This window comes from Coloeus monedula (assembly GCF_965178545.1).
Source record: "Coloeus monedula genome assembly, chromosome: 4".
In the NCBI taxonomy this organism is placed as follows: domain Eukaryota; kingdom Metazoa; phylum Chordata; class Aves; order Passeriformes; family Corvidae; genus Coloeus; species Coloeus monedula.
Genome location: NC_138784.1, coordinates 15,502,104 through 15,518,496, shown reverse-complemented (window position 1 = coordinate 15,518,496; position 16,393 = coordinate 15,502,104). Strand labels below are relative to the sequence as shown.

The following is a 16,393-nucleotide window of genomic DNA, read 5'->3' as shown; positions in this document are numbered from 1 at the left end:
GTGCTTACAAAAAATCTGCTTAGCAAAACGAAGCCACGAAGAAAGATGTGATCATAATCCAAGACCCAGACCTACTAGGAATATTTGTACAAACATCCCCAAACCCAAATCTCACAAATATTTATTTGCTTGTATTTAAACTGAAGTTATGTGTGTAGCCTTGAAAATGTCCTCCGTGTAGCACCAACACTGAGCTGCATGGAAGCAAACCCCTGCTCTCCTCTGAAGGATCAGGAGTTTAATAAAACATCTCCATAAAAACACTTTGGAACTCTCAAAACCCGCAAGAGGAATAGTGATAACACAAACAACAAAAGAAGTTCCTTTGATTAGACTCTTCTTCAAATGACCAGCGTGTCCTGGACATGGCACAGGCAGTTCTGGGAAGGCCACAAGCCCAGGGAAGAGCTGGGACTGCCTGCTGCCGCTCTGCTGCTGCAGCTGCTGGGAACTGAGCGCAGACCGTGCGCCAGTGTTTGCTGACAGTGAAAAATGCCCGTGCATCACAGCGCTGAAGTTCATTTCCAAATAGGTTTCGGATTTTTACGGTTTTTTTTAATAGTCACTTTTCCAAAACTGATTAAAATATCATACTCAAAACTTTTTGCCCTAAACCGTCGCCTGCAGTCTTTGCTGCTCTGAGGTTTACGACTTTTTTTTTTTATTTTAAGCGGGGAATTTTCCATCATCAAAATCCAAATCAGCAACAACACAGAACACTGCCTGCCGGCTTCCCGCATCCCGGTTCAAACGAGCACCAAAGGCATTCTTGCTTCTTCCAGAAACAATAGCAGAAAAAAAAATATCTCGGGGAAAACAACAGAATAACCTGAGGTCTCCGGCGCAGCCGGGGCTCGCACCGTGCTTTGGGAGCGGGCTGTGGAGGAGGGCGGGCGGGCGGCCCCGAGCTCCCACCGCCCCCCGGTGCCGGGCACTGCTCCGAGGGGCTCCATTCAGGCGGGACTGCAGCGCCTGAGGGTGCCGAGGCGGCGGCTCCCGGTGCCGGGCACTGCTCCGAGGGGCTCCACTCAGGCGAGGTTGCAGCGCCGCCGCCTCCCGAAGCTGCCGGTGCGGGCGCCGGGGAGGACGCGGCCACAGACGGGGCCGGGGCCGGGGCGGCGGGGGCGGCTGCGGCTTTAAGAGCTCCCACAATGCCGTGCTGGCGCCCCAGTTCCGTTACATGTCTCCCCCGGTGAAGGGGAGCGAGGGAGCGGCAGGAAGGAGGCGGAGGACGCTCCCCCTCCCCTCACACACGCCCGCCCACCCCCGCGCGGCGGGGCCGGGGCCGGGGGAGGAGCGGGGCAGGGCCGCGCCGAGCCCCGGGCGCTGCTCCGGCCGCGCCGCCCCCCGCGGGCAGCGAGGCGGGGCCGGCTGGTGCTGCCCGGGAGCCGCCGCGGGACGGGCGCCCGGAGCCGCTGCCGGCACAGCGAGCGAGGGGACGGGCGGTAAGTCCTGCTCCTCTGCCCCACTCGCTCCCTTCGTCCCTCGCTCCCTTTCCCGCCGCTCCCGGCTCCGCGTCCCCTCTCCGGCAGCTCCCGGCTCGTCCCCGCTGCGGGGTTTGTGACCCTTCCCTGCCTCCTCCTCGCTCGCCAACTTTCCCGTTCCTCTCTCCCGTTTCCCACCTCCCCGTGGATTTTCATGGGTTTTTTTGGTTTCTTTCCCTGTTTTTTTTTTGGCGTTTTTGGCTCTGCTGTTCCCTCTCTCGCCTCTTCCCAGCCTTCTCACACTCGCTTCTGTCCTTTTCGCTTCTTCCTTCGCTACTTCCCCAGCTTCCTCCGGCTTTTCCTCTCTTCTGGCATTCTGTCTTTCTCCATTGGGCATCGCATGGAAAAGTAAGGGATATTTCTCGGTGTCCTTGAGGAACGGAATTCAAAACCTCATTTTCTTACACAGGGAAATCTTTGTAGTAGTTTTCTTTCCCCTTCCCCTTCTCTTGCTGTCACCGGAAAGAAAATTAAGCCTATTTTTCTCCTTTCCCCCCCTTTTTCCCCCTTTTGCTACGTGGACTGTTTGTTTTGGTCTTTTTTCTTCTCCCCCTCTCCGGGCAGTGCCGGTTTGTTTCACGATTAATCTTTTATTCCTGCCCCAACCCCTCCCTCTCTCTTTTTCTTCCCTAGTAAGAGGAAAGATTAGAAGAAAATGTGTTTTGCCAGCAGGGAATGCATGAGACTTTTTGGTTGTTTTGTGGGGTTTTTTTTGGTTTGGTGGTTTTTTTTTTTTTTTTCCTCTTGTGGGGTAGTATTGATAAGAAAAGCTTAAGCAGATAGAGTTCGGTAGGACAATACAGAGGCATGAACTTTAAAGGGTAAGGAAATGAATTCTGCTGCTTGGTTTATCCGGCTCTGAAGTGTTGCTGGAAAGGTCTGGTCCAGGGTCCGGTTTGGGGTTGTGCTAGTCCGGTGTGTGCCAGCCTGTTTCCTGTCCAGCAGAGTGGTGATTTAAATGCTGTGCTAAACTGCGTTTCAGTGTTGCTCGTGGGTTTCGTCAGTGTGGAAAATGGGAAGGCGGGGGAAGGTTACAGATTTCGGTGTCCCCTTTGGAATTACACCTGTCACGCCTCCCATCCCCAAGATGCAGGTGTGTCGGAGGTTGACACATTTCACAAAATCGCTGGAAACTGCTCACATCCGTGGCAAAAAGTGCTGTCGGGGGGTTTAGGAAGTCTGATTCGGACCTTGCGAGTTTCTGCCTTAGCTCTAGTCAGCATCACACGTTGAAATTGAGTGTTTGCCGGGCTGTGGAAAGCTAGCAAATCAATTGCCTAATGATTTCTGCAAAGACACCTGTTTAAGGGCTTTCAGGCTCCCAGTTAATTGTGTTTGGGAGCGGTGCGATTGTGTTAAGCGTTGCAAAAGTAAAGAGCTCTGTCTTTTTCAGTAGAGAATATGTAGCTTGTGAATGAGCTGTCAACTCTTTTGATCACAGATTGTTCTTGGTTCTGTTACATTGCCTCTTTTGATAGATACCGTTCCAAAAGTCCGAAACATCGTGTGGCTGAACTGCAAATACAATCAGCCTTACTTTTTTTCTCTTTCTACAGAAGAGAGAACATTTCATTTCAGATTAACTTTCTGTTTGATGATAGCTCATTGGAAAGTAGGCTTGACATGAAATTGGAAGTACTTCTCTGAGTCTTAGAGCAAAAAAATTTTTTTGATATGGAATGAATTGCTGAGGGAGCTGAAATGACTGCTTGGGATTCATCGTATTTAGTTGTGTGCCCTTTAGGACATCTGAGAGATAAAGGTGGTTCACTTCTTACAGTTAAGTAATCTCTCCATCCTTTCCACCATTGCGAGCCCAGCAGAATTTGATCCGTTGTTTGAATTAGCCTTGTTTTTAATCTTTCCTGGAGATGAAAAAGTTTGGGATACTGGGAAATAGGAGGAGAAAAACACCAAGTCATATTTAGCAAGAAGTTTAGGTCTTTCAAAACTACCTTGAACCGTTACTGGAAACACCAGCAACAATTCTGAAGAGCCAAATTAAGTTGATTATTATAACCTCTTAAAATCTGTTTGAGGGAAGCTCTGCAAAGGAATAAAGGAGATTGAGTTGCTGAAAGTGCAGAGCTGAGCACTGAGGATGGTGGGTTCTTTTCCTGCTTCTGCCATTGCAGGGCGGTGTGACCTCCTGCCTAGGCTGCCTTCCTGCCTGCACCTCCTGGGATACTGAGATTTCCCTGATTCTCTTAAGTGTTTTACTCGTGATTTTAAGAGTAATGGCATGTAAATGTTCAGTTGTTGTTTTGGTTGCTGATCAGGTGGTAGTTTGGCTTGTGCTAATATTCATTCTTGGAAAGCTGTAGAGCTCTTGAGCATCACCGTTTATTTTGAGCGACACTGGATTTTTACATTGCTGTAAAGGTTTTGAGACTGAGGTTATTTTTATCCCCTGAATATCTCTGACAGTATCAGTGCATGCTTTTTCTATGGTCCCTTAAGTCTGCCTCAAGCGGAATATGAAGGACAGCATTGACCTCTTCAGAAAGAAACTGTTAAATTGAATTATAGGGTGGAAAACTATCATGTGGGGACTGGGCTGAGGACCCCCCTCAGCGTGATGCTTGCTGTTCCTGGTAATTTTATTTTGTGAGGTCTGTAATTATGAACTTAGCTTAGTCCATGAGTGTGTTTGCTTTCTAATTTTAGGTTTTTGCTTGGGTTTTTAAGTCTTTAAAACTTCTATCTTGACATGAAATGTAAATGTCTTATGGCTTTTTGGGGTTTTTTTGAAAGCCTGGGTTTTCCTGTAATTTTTTTCATGGTGGGGTTGGGACTTCACAGTGTGATGAGATTTATAATAAATCGTAGTGCCTGCCTTCCTGTAACGTTTGAGACTGGGATACTTTGTAAATGGAAGGCTCTAACCTGTTGCTTGTCTTTCTTCAGTGAAAATGAGACTTGGTTCTGTAGAAACTTCTTATTAGGCAAGTGTCTATGTGTATATATGTGTTGTATGTGTATAACTTGCTGTCCTCCCGCAAATGCACGTAGCCAGCTCCATGCTTCTGAATCTGGGCAGTGAATCTAGTTTCAAACTCAGTTTCATAAATAACTAATTTTTCCTACCCTTCTCATTCCCCTTCAAAGCGTGTGGTGATCTCACGCCTTTGACAGGAGTGGTTTTCCTGGCTGATAAGGGGATGCTCATGTTGTTTTCTCTCTTGACTCTTCTGAGGACTGTATGTTATCTTTCTCTGTGCTGATAAAGTGTGGGGAGGGGGTTGACTGGTCTGTGTGTGCCAAGCGGTGCCATCCTGCTCCGTCTCTCTCCAGTTTGTCACCTGTGAAGTTGAGATCACAGAACTTGTCCTGCTTGGGAAAAGAAGGTGGGTTCGAGCTGTAGATACAGGGGTTTGTCACATCTGTCAGGGGAACTGCAGACCCCTCTGGGTTGTTACTTCACTCAGATCTCTGCAAGCATCTGGTCATCTTCGTGATGACGTAAATATGGGGAGTGTTCGTGTATCCGAGAGGACTCCAGGAGACAGGCACTGTGAGCTTTCTGATGGCAGGTGCTTGAGAAATCCGCTAAATTCACCTTTTTGCTTTTGAGTCACTCCTTAAGGAGGGAGGAATCAGTTTACTTTCTTGTTGTGCTTGGAAAATGGGCTCACCCACAACAAAAGACCCTGTAATGCTTGCTGTAGTGAAGGATTATTGCACAAAAGCATCTTGCTGTGCAGCGCTGTGGCTGCGCTCAGTGTTGTATGATAACACATGTTTCTCAGCTGTTGTTGATTCCTCAGTGGCACAGACTTCAAAGGAATGTGCTGAAAGAGAGCTGCAGCCAGGGAAAAACGGGGTTTGTTCCAGTGGCCTGTACCATCCATCTGGTTAAATACTTCGCTGAACTGTTCCAGAGTGTTCAGGCATCCAGTTAGGACTGACAAGCAATTACAGCTGGGAGTAGAGCCTGCTGCAAAGAGACCACCTAGGGGAGGCTTAAGTGCTACCTCCCTTCTGTGGGTCAGAGCCCCCCTGCCCTCCCAGCCAGCAAGGAGAGATAAGGCTCCTCATTTGGGGTATCTTTCAACATGACATTGTCTAATTCCTAATGCTGTTGAGGATTTATTTATTTTTACTCTCCATGCTATCTTTAGCACAAGAAGGGAAGAATGGTAATGAGGACAGACGGTCATCTCTGTAGTCTCTTCTGTGTGGATAGCAAGCTAGGTCTGTAATTTAAATAAGCAAATATTTATAAAAAGATAATTCTTTTTTTTTTTTCCCCCCCCTCAAAATGCATGGGATAGTTCATAGAGAGTAATCTGCTGATCACTTGTGTCTCCAAAGGTAGTGATATATGTTACTGAATTAATTTTCGCTCCAAAACATAAGCAGTAAAGTTACATTGGAGCCAGTTATGTTGTGCTCTTTCAAACTGAGTTTGAGGAAACATTTCACAACTTCATCCACGGTAACTAAAAAAACCCTGGTGTACTCATGCATTATAATACAGGGAGATGCTGCCAATTCCAAGTATTATAAGTTATGTTTTCACTTAAATTCCAATACTGGAGTCTGCTGTGCAAGACATGTCGACACCCATCGTTTCCGACTGAATCTTCATATCATGGCCTGTGTGCTCTATGTCATCCCAGATAGTGGGACTTGGAGGAAAATATTAGCAGAGAGGCTACAAATAATCTGTGGATAACCTTTAATGATCCCTGAAGTTTTTCTGTGTGGGACTGACATTAATTTTGCGGATTGAAATGAGCACTGTAGACAGAGCAATGTGTGTTTCAGCTAAGAGGGTTTAACCTTCTTTGTCAACGGAAAATGCTCATGCAGATGCACTAAGAGGATATTTGAGCTTGGAAAAGTTGTGAGGCGGTCCAGGATTTGGTTTTCACCTGCAAGCAAGCAGCACAGCTTTAAAGGTGAGCTTGAATGTTGTCCTCTGCTGTGGTATTGCTCCCTCCTCAGTAGTGTAATATGACATCTCTGCCTTTGAAAGGAGAGTTTTCTCCCCATGTTGGCAGTCGTGATGGTTTCATGGTGTTTTGAGATGTCAGATTTTAATGCCTTACTACCCCTTTGAGCAGAAAGAGGAGGGAAACTTCTAGAAATGTGTAATGCAACTGACTTCCAGCTTCTGCCCTTGCTCCAGGCTTGACACTGTAGTTTGAATTTATTTACTTGCTTTGAAATCTGTGCTTGGTGTAACTTTGAGTTTTACTTCCCTTACTGCAACAGCGTGTACTTTGCTGTGCCTCTGCATCGTCCAGTTTTAAACTGTCCAGGCTGTCGGTGCTTTCTTTTTATTGTGTTCTCCTCAGGAATCTTCAGAGCTGGAACTTCCTTTTGCTTCAAGTAAACTGGAAGTGTTTTGCTAAAATATTTTTGGACTCCTGAAGTGTTTGTCAATGTTTCCAAACTGTTGTTCGAAAGGAGTTTGGAGTTTCCGGAAGAACCTTTGGAAACTTTAGGTTTTGCTGTCAGTCAGCAGCTTCGTGAGCATGGATAAAGAGAGGCTGTAATTCCACTCGGCAGCCAGATGTTTTGTGTCTGTGCTCAAGTGGGAAGACAGCGTGGCTTTAGGGGTTGAAGGGTCTGCTGTTCTTGTCATAGGGCTGTTTGGGGATCTTCGACAGATCGGATCTGCTTTCTCTCCTCTCCCTTCTGCTCCCTCCTGCCCCCTCCTGCCGTGCCTATGCTGATTGTGATTACCTCCTCCTGAGTAAAATGGGGTTATTGAGAGCAAAGCATAATTTGTTGCTTTCTAAAAGGTAGATATTTGCTTGTCAGTCTGTGTTTCTTAAATACTAAGCTTGAAGCCATATAAAAGCTGCATGTATCTTGACAATTAATGAATTTATAGCAATTATCCAGTAGATTAATAGTAACATTAATTCTGAGTAGTGTGGCATTAAGTGAACTTTATAAAAAAATCAGTTTTCCTTGCAAACAGAGGAGAGAGCACTCTTTGATGCAAATCCCCCAGTTCCATGTTGAATTGCACCTTTTTTAGGCACTCAAACACTTGTCAAATCTGTGTCTGTCCTTGTCTTTCTTCTCCCTCTTCTATGTGACACATGAGGGGAAGCTAAAAAGGAGCTCATCAGTGGCTGCACATGTCAGAGTCTTCCTGGAGAAGAAAGCAGGAAGATGCCACAGCTGATAGTATTTAGAAGTCAATATTGGAAATCAAGAGAGCAAATGCTTAAATGTGCCATTGCAGCTCTGTGGCTGGCAATATTAACTAGCAGCAGTACCTGGAATAATAATTCCCATCCGAAGAGAAACATATGGTGGTGGTTGAATGCCCTTGTCCTTGCCCAGCAGGAAGTGATTGTAGTGGTTTTTTGGTTATTTTTTTTTAGAGCTTGTCGTGGGCTTCATCCATTCCTCCGAGTCAATCCAAGCATTTGCACTGTTTTCACTGGGAGCAAGGACAGAAACTCCGAATAAGCTGCGTTGGAGACTTCGTATTTCAAGCAGTGGAAGTGGCACCCGGGAGCACAGGGCTAACAAAGAACGGTCACACTGAATACAATGCAGTGTTTTCATGTGGTTAATCGGATTGGAATTGGTAACTTGATACTCCAAAGAGATAACAAAGGCTATTTAGCATACAAGGGAGCATAGGGTTTTTTTTTAAGGAGTTGGTAAAGAGTGTAGTAGAATCTTTTGTCAGAACTCATTCTAGCGAACAAGTTCTGCCAGAAAATGACTGAATTAACAAGAGTTTATGAAATACTCTGAATAGAAAAGGAATTTTCTGTCTTACTACCAGTGTTCTTTCACTGCAGTTCTTGTATTTGCTTAGCAGTTTCCCTGCTTACCTCATGTGCTATGAACTTAGCCTCTGTTTCAAACTGAAATATACCATAAATGACAATTCTTTGGGCTTTCCTTCTCCCAAGAATGGAAGATGGGAGCAGAACAAAATGAAATGTGCAAAGTTGACATAACAAATCGGGTACCCTGCCTTTCCCTTATGTCCCAGAAAGAGACCAGCTCAATACAGACCACAGCAGTGCTGCTTGGGGTTAAGCTGTCCTGTGTGAGACTGCAGAGAACTCTCCTTAGGTGGCTTTTGATGTAGTGAGGATGGACAGCTGTGATGGTGATCAGCTGTAAGAAAACCCAGTCCAACCTCATAACTCCAGAATTAAGATAATATTCTACTTTAGGCCTGCTGCTTACCTCCTTTGCGGTTTTAGTGAATCAAAGGAACTTGCAGTCTGCGTGGGCAAGGCTGGAAGATAAGGGGCACATACCTTCAGGAGGTGGTGTGTGCTACAGGAGGGGAGCTAAGTGTGAGTTTGCTGTTGGCAAGTTCTGTGTGCCATGCGTTGGTCATTTTCTAAGGCTAAAATTAGGGGAAGAGGGTCACCTTTCTTAGGTAGGGTGACAGAGAGCTGGGCTCTTGCCTGCACTCAGAAATTACAATTGAAAAAGTACTCAGGTGGTGGGTTTGGTTTTACTTAAACTCTTAGCAAGACAGAAGGGGGGTTGGGTCTATTCGGAGTTCCTGGTCTTCTGTTTGTAACTCATTGCAAAACTCCTCATCAGCCTTGATCAGCGCCCTGGGCTGATGGAAGGTGTCCCTGCCCATGGCAGGGGGTTGGAATGAGATGGTCTTTAGGTCCCTTCTGACCCAGGCCATTCTGAGATTCCATGATTCTGTGCTGGATTTGCAATGCGCCTTTTGAAACATGGGGCTCTTTTCCAGCCCTTGCTGGTCTCCTGCTGCCATTCTTTTACCACTTCCCATTAGTGACTCGTTCCTGTGCTCCCTGTGTGTGCCTGATGGCACTGCCAGGCCTTTCTGCCCTGCCACCAGGCTTCCTAAACACTCCCTCATGACTTAGTGGCTTTCCAGGTGCCTCTCTGGTTGCAGCACAGCGTTTCCTCTTGGATGGGAGGGAAAGACACCAGCACTTTCCTTTCACATCTCCCAGCCACAGAGCATTCCTCCAATTCCTCTGCTGCTGAGCTATTTGGAGCAGAGCGGGGAGAACACTTGCTCTGCTGTTTCCTTGTCCAGGAGTTGGGTTTAACTTGCACGAAGCATCTGTCCTGTTGTGATCCTGACATCCTGTCAGAGCTCATTCCCCCTGCTCCTTAGGAGACAGCGTTTTTGTTGCTGGCAGCTCTCTGCCTTAGCCTTTTAGGGAAGCCCAACCAGAAATTTTCTAGAATTCTTCCACTCCCTCCCTCCCCTTGTCCTTCACTGACCTCTAACCACATTTTTATCTTTCTTGACAAGATGCTTAGCTTCATTTATCAGCTGCTTTCCCCTTCATTCTTCAGCTTTGATTATTTTTCCAGAAGCTGCTTAGAAGCATTAACCATTACAGATGTGCAGAACAGTCAAATACTGTCACATTCCTTAGTGTTTTGGTTTTTTATTGTACTCTAATACTGAAATGCCTGTGGCAGGTAAATATTTTCTGTGTACACTACTTGTTCATGACAAAAATATCCATCCTCAGTACAGGGTAAGGAACTGCAGTGACTGTATTTTCATATTACAATACACCAATATTACCAGTTTCAAGAGCCCTGTGTTTCCGTCCCTAAGCATGAACTACTGTAGTAAGTTCTGACTTTTTTAAAAGTCATTAACGTTTTCTGAATTTGTATTTACACACTGTAAGATAAAAATGTGACATAAATAGAAGGAAATGGCAAACACACTTTCCTGTCTTGTGCTTGACAAAAGCTCTGTCACCTCTAGACAATATTATTTTGTTCTAAAATCCTTAAATATTACCTCAACTTTTGTAAAAATATGTTTGCTTTAATTGTGGGTAGCAGAGCAGAGGATGACTGGATTTATTTAAGTATATGCTGCAAGGATATTTCTTTCCTATTTTGCAGTGCCCTTCATGCTTGTCATTGTAAGTGTATATGCAAAAGCCTAAATAATTGGAAATCTATATGCTTCCTGACCATGGTTTACTTTAATAGTCCTCAATGATCTCTGGACAAACTGTATTTTATTTCAAAAGACCTCCATTATCCTCAGCTTGACCAGTATGAATGAGAATAGCATTCAATGTATACACCATTTTTAAGAATACCCTTCTTTTTCTTGCTGACATGGACATAAAGCATGTGGTAGGGCGAAGACAGTTCTATAATGGAGTAGAAAATTAAACAAGAGGGAAGAAGAGGGAATGGCTTCAAGTCGATAGAGAGGAAGTTTAGATTGGATATTAGGAAGAAATTCTTTCCTGTGAGGGTGGTGGGGCACTCGGAGAGGTTGCCCAGAGAAGCTCTGGATGCCCCATCCCTGGAAGTGTTCGAAGATCTCATGAAAAAAAGAATATTTAAATCTCTTGTGGTGATGTCACAATGTGTAGCTGTAATGCTGAGCCTCTTCATTGCTGGGATTTAACAAGGCAGATGGGAATCTCTCTGGTCTGATTTTAATATTGGCAGGGGGAGCCATCTGAGTTGCTTCATTCAGAATTCAAACCTTAGTACAAGATTACAGGGTGAACTTCCTTTGGACATCCAACCACTACTTATCAGTGGCTTTTTTCCTGAAAAAATAAAAGGTATGGCTACTAGATTAATAATTAGACCATAAACCAGCAGTTGGTAGGTGCATGTCCCATCCTGAGGGGGCAAGACTGTTGGCATTCCCAGGATAATCTCTCCCTGTAATGAAGTCCAGCTCTGGAGCAAGTTCTTGATTAACTTGTGTGGCAACATGACAGTCTCTTGCACCCTGAAATGCTCCGCAGCCAGGCTGGAGTGGCAAAGGCACAGATGTAGAGGGATGATGGCCAAACAATGCCAGCTGCAAGCCACTCTGTGAGTCACAGAAACCGTGAGTGCTGTGGCTGTCACATAACCAAGGGGAAGTGCCTGTGAAAGATGTTGAGCTGATTTACCTGGCACCTTGAGTGGGATAACAGCAGGCACATAGCTGGGGTACAGCTTCTCTGCTGGCAAGAAGCTCAAGCAAAGGAAAATGTAAAACAGGGTGTTCTTATGGAATACTAAACATTTTAAGGGACAAGTATCAAGGAAGGGCTCGTCTTTCTATGAGAAGAGCTGACTGAAAGTGTCAGATTTGTTACAAGCTAATTGGTTTTGGCGGCAGTGGTGGATTGTTGCTGCACCTGTGGATTCTTGGGGCTGGGAAGGGTGTAAAGTGTAATCCAGCAGTTGGTACACAGATCTGTGTGGCAACTAAACTGCTGGCTATTCTTACAACGTCTTTTCTTGCAACATTTTCTTTAGTTTTCCGCAGGATAGTAACTCTAATGCCAGTGCTCCAGTGCTGTTTAAGCATTCAGAGCTTTCTGGGAGGGTTTGTATGTTCTTCTAATAGAAGTTCAAAATAATCTTGCTGTATTCCCACTGTTTCCATCTTGCTCAGTGTTGTGTTCTCCTTCTCCCTGTCTTCCTGACTTCTGCAGTGTTTTAATAAAGTCAGTCCTGTGCTTGTTGAACTACGAAAGGGGAAATAACTATAATGCTCCAACGTGGGTCCTTTCTACTACACCTGACATTCAAGCAAGACATTAAAGCCAAGGCAAATCTTGAGTAGTTTGACTTGGTACCTTTTCATAGTCCTTTTCCAAAAAATGTGGTTTTGTAGTATGATTTCCTGCAGTGGATTTATTCCTGATGTTGAGAATTAATACAGACCTTCAAAAGAGATCACAAAGTAAAGAATCAACAGTATTAGTTTAGAAGTTTTTACTGGTTTGTTTTTTTCTTTTTTTAAATTCATATAGTACCAAATTGATGAGAGTATCCTTTGAGAAATTCTTTACCATCAGTTCTGTAAAAAAGAATTTTAGGTTCTATTTTGCTGTGCTGAGCCCATCATCAGGGTGTCTGACTGGTTACCTTGTACTTCTTAGCATTCTTGAGGTGCAAATGGTGTCTGTTCTTCTTCTATTCACACTGAACCCTGTGGATGTGTTGAGAAATGTTCTTTCTGAGCTTCGTTTGTGACTTAATTTCGTTGAAGCAAAGGCCAAGCGTGTCCTGAAATTTGTAACAATATTGTTTTGTTTCCTAGTACCTACTTGCTCATTGTCACCAATTTGACAATGTGTGAACCTGAGGCAGAGCTTGACTATATGGGAATGGGTGATTTGTGCCTGCATTTGCCTCTTCTTAGGGAAATTTCAGGGGTTTTTTCCCATTACCATTTACCAGATGCGGGTTTTATTTGAAAAGGAAGAAAAAAAAAAAGCTTAAAGTATGGATTTATGTAGGCCTGTAAAAATGTGTTGCTTTGTCAGCTTATGCTATGAAAAATACACTGTATGTAGGCATTAATGTGTTGGTCTTCATGTGAGATGTTTTACAGTTAGTCAATAAATGCTGAAGCTTATTTGGAGCGTTGGAAATGTGTGTAGAGAGTGAGGTAAAGAGTGATTGGGTGCAAGTCAATGTGAACCATCATCCCCAAACAAATATTGTGACACAAATCACTTAGGTAAGTTTGCCTTTATGTGTTTGTTTGTTTGGGTTTGTCTGCGGGAACTGATTTATTTGTGTTGTGTCTTGGATGGAGGGGACAGCAAAGCAATTGTGACAGCTGGTATTGAAAACTACTGTGCAAACTTATTTACATTGCTTATTTCTATGAAATTCAAGTTGATTTATTCCACCCTGTCCCACGCTGGGAGAAAACCAGTTGCTTTCTTTGAGTCAACACTGGTTGTCCTCGGAGCTGAGTCTCCAACTCTGCCTGTGTTGATGTACTCACTTGTGAGCCCAACTTGCTGAAAAATATATTCAGCGTCAATAATAGGGGGTGCTTTTTGCATTTTAATAAAAACTCTTGGAATGCTTTGGGAACCTGGAATAATTCAGTGGCTCTGGACTTCATTAACTGTAGAAGTATTTAAAGAAAGCGATTTAAGATTTGTCACTGGCTTAGGGCTAGTGGGAGGTCTCTGAACCATGTCATTACAAATGACCATATGTGAAGAAGGCTTTAATTTTCTAGGGAAGCATCTTCTTTGAGTCAGTTTTCAGACCTGGCTGGTGAAAGCAACCTGGTCTGAATGGAGCACTGGCCTTGCTTTGAGCAGGAGGCTGGGCTCCAGCAGCTCCTTCCAGCCTGGGGGGTTCTGTCCTTTGGTTTATTTTCTTCTTTAAGAGGTGTTCGTACCACATAGGCACCATCAGCTGTAATGGGCTTGCCTTGCTGATACTGCCAGCAGTTAAGCCAGAGGGGTAAATAAATCCTTGCTTTTGAGTAATTTTAAAAAACCCCCTTTTTTTTTTTTGCTTATCTTTACAGCACTTCTATTGGATAAATGTAGAACATGTAGGATCTTCTTTGCATCTAATTTTCTGGCAGCTGCAGAATCTTTGTTTAAAGAGGTAGAGTAGGGCAAATTATTATGACCTTCCTCTAAACTGTAGGGTAAGTTCTCAGCTTTCCAGGAGCTGGATTTTTATATGGAATCTAATGATTCTGTACTTGAATGCAGCAGACAAACTGCTTTAGGGAAGCTTGTCACAGATGGATAATGTATTGAAATTACCATGAATTATTGAGTTGGGAAAAATAGCTGTAAACATAGCAAATATTAGGGATGATAAAGAAGGGAAAAAAAAAATCTTTTATCCAAGGTACTTCTGACAGAACACAGTGTATGCATTTATGTGATGAGACCTTTAACAAGGAGTTAAAAATACAGATTTTTCTATAGGAATGTCTATGTACATACTTGAGTAAGGTGATACGGGAAAAATACATGCCTGGTAATGAATCCAGGATTTCAGGGCTGCTTGTTCACACACCAGCTTGCTCTGTGGAAGGAATAGTAGGGTGGGTGTTCCTTTATGTATCTGGACTCGTGTCACAGAGGAGCCTGTCACTCCCTGGTGATAACTCTGAGATTTGGAGAACCATCCCACTCTGGACCCAACAGGACAAATCAGACTTTCAGCTGCAAGCTTTGAAGTGGGAGCAGAAGAAGAGATTTTTAATGAGGTTGAAGGGGAATGAGTGATTAACACCCTGTGCTTCACTTGGTGCTACATCACCAGAATTTTTCTTGAAATAAAACTCTTGATCAAAGCATTCTACTGTCTCTTTATTTGTTGAGTGAAAGGGTTCCCCTTTGGTTTAAGTACTGTTATATAATTTTTACATAGTTGATGTTGAATAGGTGGCTTGATGTACCTTTTTCATGGAAATCTGATTTTCTTCCTTTCAGTTAAGTGATTTTTTTCTTTTCTGGTAAAGCAGTGCTATAACATACTATGAAAAAGGGACAAATTAATTCTTCACTATTTTTTCCTTCTAGGTGAAGTAATCTTGCTAGAAGAAAATGATAAATTGAATAGAGATAAATCAAACTTTACAGGAGTAAGGACACAAAGGAAACTCACTAAGTGATCACCTGTGCCTAAACAGTCAGCAACTACAGCATCAGTTCTTAGAAATTTTGGCAAATACCTGAATGTCACAATGTGTTTAGTTCTTTGTGTAAAGGCACCTGAATTGCAAAATCTTGAGTTTCTTAATTTAAGAACTGGTAAATTAAAACCTCATTTAACAGAACTTACACTGTGAGTTGGGGAAGGTTAAAAGGGAAATCTCAGGACCGTGGTGAATTCTGACATCATCTGCTGATTGGTTAGTCATGTGCATCAACAGTTCTCTACCCTAATGATAACTTCTCTTTTCTAAATCAAGATTAGATAGAAATTTGGAGTCACTGTGGTATCTCAGGTGATTTCTTGAGAATTATTTTGGTATGTCATCCTTCCTGGTTTTGGTGAAATATGAGACTTGCTTTAACTGCTTGCTGGCTTGTCTTGGAAGCTCATGGTTTAGCTCCTTAGTTTATTTACTAAAAAGTGATGATCTGTTGGAATTTGAGCACGGGGCTCTGAGTATGCACATATTGCACTGATCTGCAGCTGGGGCCTGGTGCCAGCTGAGGTGGGCAGAGCTGGAACTGAGCCACAGCTAAACACCTCTGCAGTCACAATCATCTGTGCCATGGCAAGCTGCTGTGCCGTGAGCATAGGGGGTTGTCTGCAGGAGGAACACACAATTTGGATTGGATTTAAAATTTTTTTTTGAGAAAATAGATGGGAATAGGAGGGTTAATTGCAGTAGGGACTGTGTCTGTTGGGATGTGGAGCTGCAATACTGTAGAGTTGAAATAAACCCTGTAGTGTTTCGGTGCTGCCAGCCTTACACCAAGGTGCAGGCTCATGGCCAGAGCTGTTGTAAAAGCAGTTGTAGCAGCTCTTGCAAGGAGGTCCTGGAGGTCACTGACGTGGCAGTCTGGGACCAGTAAGCCCTAATTACTGACCATGTGTGGGAGCAGGACATGCTGGATCTTGGAGAGCCTCCTGCAGTGTATCAGCTGCAAACCACAGTATTGATGACACTATGTGGAAATGCACTGGTGTTACTGGGAAGCTTTTTTTTTTATAGATGGTGTTTGAGGATCTGAGGACTCTGAGCTTGTCACCTGTTTCTGTAGCATGCTTTGGCCAACTTTCAGCCATTTGTGTTGGTAGCCTGCTGAAATAAATGTCTTTTTGATGATGTGATTCTCTAAAAGGGATCAGTTGATTAAAGTGTTTATTAAAAGTTCACTGGTTGAGCAACACTTATAAATCCTGTCTTCTTTTGATGGGACTTTAAATAGCAGAGCAACTGTGTACTTGCATCTATCTTTTTGAAAGGGGAAAAAGAAGCTTCCATACTTTCACAGCAATACATTAAAAATACCTATTGTTGCCTATGGAGCTTTTTCTAACTGTATATTTTCATGGAAGAATTTTGCATTTCCTTTGCAGTGACAAATTACAGTGGCAAAGCATGTTTATTTTTAGCAATCTTCTCAAAAGAACCTAGATTAAGATCTTTGACCTACAGCTGTTGTAAATGCAAGTTGTCTTGTTGTAAAGCCTTTCAGAGTTGTTCC

At 43.8% G+C, this 16,393-nt stretch overlaps 1 protein-coding gene across 1 annotated transcript in view; it reads left to right on the top strand.

The window, feature by feature from the left end:
• Positions 1 to 1,316: 1,316 nt before the first annotated feature.
• The window catches only part of RASSF8 (Ras association domain family member 8), a 73,735-nt gene continuing 58,658 nt past the window's right edge, over positions 1,317 to 16,393 (top strand). The window contains exon 1 of the mRNA XM_082279691.1: positions 1,317 to 1,445. The gene's annotated coding sequence lies outside the window, so the exon portion shown is untranslated. The remainder of the gene's footprint in view (positions 1,446 to 16,393) is intronic.